We start from the raw sequence: 3464 nt of genomic DNA on the forward strand, positions 1-3464 counted from the left end.
AAGGCATCGTTGAGAAAAATACTTTGGATTCATTACTGCAGGATTTTCCCAGTGGTCCATTAGATTTATATCGGAAAAAAGCCTCTTTTAATTGGAAGGAATTGGCCTTGTTTTGGGATGGAGAAGAGATTATCAGAGTAAAGGTAAGATGTCACCAAATAATATTCTTGGGCTATTGATTCAGATGGCATAATGCAACACCTCTTCACAGAAATTCTGCTATCCTAATTGAGGAAACTAACTTAGGGATGGAAATCATTTCTCCCTGCCCCAACCTCATGCCAAATTCTGGTTTGAATTGAATAGTAAGGGAGGCTGTACAACAGGTGTACCCAACTCATTGAAGCGCAGTATTTCAGTACATTTTGAAATGTAATGAAACATCTTGCCCTCATAGTCTTTTTTGATCTCTCCTTTGTAAACATATGAAAGGTCAATAAAGTAATAAACTTCTGGAATTGATTACTGTTCCACTCCCTCTCGATCATTCATTCTTAAGGCTCACATTATACTGATGTCATTGCTCAGTTTGCATCAGAGTTACGTGAACACTAGAAATAACCCTCTCCTCAAGTTCTCAGGCTTGATGGTATCTACCCCAGGTTATTAAGAGAGGCAAGGGAGGAAATTGCTGGGGCATTGACTCATTTGTATCTTCGCTAGCCACTCGCAAGGTCCCAGAGGACTGTTGAGTAGCTAATGTTTTTCTCTGTTCAAGAAGGGAAATAGGGATAATCCAGGAAACTATATATCAGTGGGCCACACATCAGTGGTTGCGAAGCTATTGGAGAGAATTCTTCAGGATAGAATATACGTGCATTTGGAAAAGCTTGTCCTAATTAGGGGCAGTCAGCATGGCTTCATATTGGCTAAGTCATGTGTTACTAACTTGATTGAATTTTTTTGTGAAGGTGGCAAAGGTGATCGGTGAGGATAGAGCGGTGGATGTTGGCTGCATGGATTTTAATAAGGCTTTCAACAAGGTCCCTCGTGGTAGGCTCATCAACAAGATTAGGATGCATAGAATCCACGGGAACTTGGCCACTTGGATTCAGAATTAGCTTGCCCATAGTAGGGAGAGGGTAGTGTTCTGGCTGAAGGCCAGTTACCAGTTGTGTTCTGCTGGGATCCATACTGGGACTTCTACTGTTTGTGATATACATAAATGACTTTGATAAAGTGTAGATGGTTGGGTTAGTAAGTTTGCAGGTGACACAACGATTGGTGGAGTTGTGGATAGTATAGAATGTTGTCTTAGGATATACTGGGATAGAGCTTGAGCTGGAAGAAACAGAGTTGTTACCACTGGTTTCTTGCCTGTGCCACAAGCTAGCAAGGTGAGGAATAGGGAGAGAGAGGAGTTGAACACGTGGCTACAGGGATGGTGCAGGCAGGAGGGTTTCGGAAACCTGGATAATTGGGGCTCATTCTGGGGGTGGTGGAACCTCTACAAACAGGATGGTCTACACCTGAACCAGAGGGGTGCCAATATTCTGGGGGGGGGGAAATTTACTAATGATCTTCAGGACGCTTTAAACTAATTCAGCAGAAGTGAGAACCTAAATTGTAGCTTCAGTGTCCAGGAAGGAGGATAAGAGTAGTGAGGTCAGAAATATGGTTTCAAGGTTGTAAGAGTGTACCGGCAAGCAGGAAAGTGGTTTGAAGTGTGTCTACTTCAATGTCAGGAGCATCTATGGGCTGAGGTTAGAAACAGGAAAGGAGCGGTCTCCCTGTTGGGAGTTTTCTATGGGCCTCCGCAAAGTCCCAGAGATGTGGAGGAAAGGATTGCAAAGATGATTCTGGATAGGAGCGAGAGTAACATGGTAGTTGTTTTGGGTGACTTTAACTTTCCAAATATTGACTGAAAATACTATAGTTTGAGTACTTTAGATGAGTCAGTTTTTGTCCAATGTGTGCAGCAGGGTTTTCTGACACAGTACACAGGTGGGCCAACAAGAGACGAAGCCACATTGGATTTGATGCTGGGTAATGAACTCAGCCAGGTATTAGATTTGGAGGTAGATGAGCACTTGGGTGATAGTGACCACAATTCGGTTTTATTTACTTTAGCGATGGAAAGGGATAGGTATATACTGCAGGGCAAGAATTATAATGGGGAATTGGCAATTATGATGCGATAAAGCAAGATTTAGGATGCATAGGATGGGGAAGGAAACTACAGGGGATGGGCACAATTGAAATGTGGGGCTTATTCAAGGAACAGCTACTGTATGTCCTTCACAAGTATGTACCTGTTCAGGCAGGGAGCCATGGTTTACTAAGGAAGTTGAATCTCTTGCCAAGAGGAAGCAGAAAACTTATGTTAGGATGAGACTCGAAGGCTCAGTAAGGGCACTTGAGAGTTACAAGCTGGTCAGGAAGGACTTAAAGAGAGAACTAAGAGGAGCCAGGAGGGGACATGAGAGGTTGTTGGCAGATAGAATCAAGGAAAACCCTAAAGCTTTCAATTGATATATCAAGAATACAAGAATGACTGGAGTAAAATTCGAGCCAATCAAGGACAGTAATGGGAAGTTGTGGTGGAGTCCGAGGAGATAGGAGAAGTGCTTAATGAATATTTTTTGTCAGTATTCACACTGAAAAAAGACAAAGTTGTCGAATAGAATACTGAGATACAGGCTACTTGACTAGATGGAATTGAGGTTCACAAGGAGGAGGTGTTAGCAACTCTGGTAATTGTGAAAATAGATAAGTCCCCTAGGCCGGATGAGATTTATCCTCGGATTCTCTGGGAAGCCAGGGAGAAGATTGCAGTCCTTTGGCTTTGATCTTTATATTGTCATTGTCTACAGGAATAGTGCCAGAAGACTGGAGGATAGAAAATGTTGTCCCCTTGTTCAAGAAGTGAAGTAGAGATAACTCTGGTAACCATAGACTAGTGAGCCTTATTTCAGTTGTGAGTAAAGTGTTGGAAAGGGTTACAAGAGATAGGATTTATAATCACCTAGAAAGGAATCATTTGATGAGAGATAGCCAACATGATTTTGTGAAGGGTAGGTCGTGCCTCACAAACCTTCCTGAGCTCTTTGAGAAGGTGACCAAACAGGTGGACAAGGGTCAAGCGGTTGATGTGGTGTATATGGATTTCAATAAAGCGTTTGATAAAGTTCCCCATGGTAGGCTATTGCAGAAAATACGGAGGCATGGGATTGAGGATGTTTTAACAGTTTGGATCAGAAATTGGCTAGCTGCAAGAAGACAGAGGGTGGTGGTTGATGGGAAATGTTCATTCTAGAGTTCATTTACTAGTGGTGTACCACAAGGATCTGTTTTGGGTCTACTGTTTGTCTTTTTTACAAATGGCCTGGATGAGCATATAGAAGGCTGGAAGTGAATTTGCAGAATGCACGGGGATCAGTGGAGTTGTGGATCGTGCTGAAAGATGTTGCAGGTTACAGTGGGACGTAGATAAGCTGCAGAACTGGTCTGAGAGGTAGCAAATA

At 42.7% G+C, this 3464-nt stretch overlaps 1 long non-coding RNA gene across 1 annotated transcript in view; it reads left to right on the forward strand.

The window, feature by feature from the left end:
• LOC122554148 overlaps positions 1-539 on the forward strand; it is a 12910-nt gene extending 12371 nt beyond the window's left edge. Inside the window, exon 3 of the long non-coding RNA XR_006312921.1 lies at positions 529-539. This is a non-coding gene — a long non-coding RNA (uncharacterized LOC122554148). The remainder of the gene's footprint in view (positions 1-528) is intronic.
• The last annotated feature ends 2925 nt before the right edge of the window (positions 540-3464 follow it).

Source organism: Chiloscyllium plagiosum, chromosome 1 (assembly GCF_004010195.1).
Source record: "Chiloscyllium plagiosum isolate BGI_BamShark_2017 chromosome 1, ASM401019v2, whole genome shotgun sequence".
Classification (NCBI taxonomy): Eukaryota; Metazoa; Chordata; class Chondrichthyes; order Orectolobiformes; family Hemiscylliidae; genus Chiloscyllium; species Chiloscyllium plagiosum.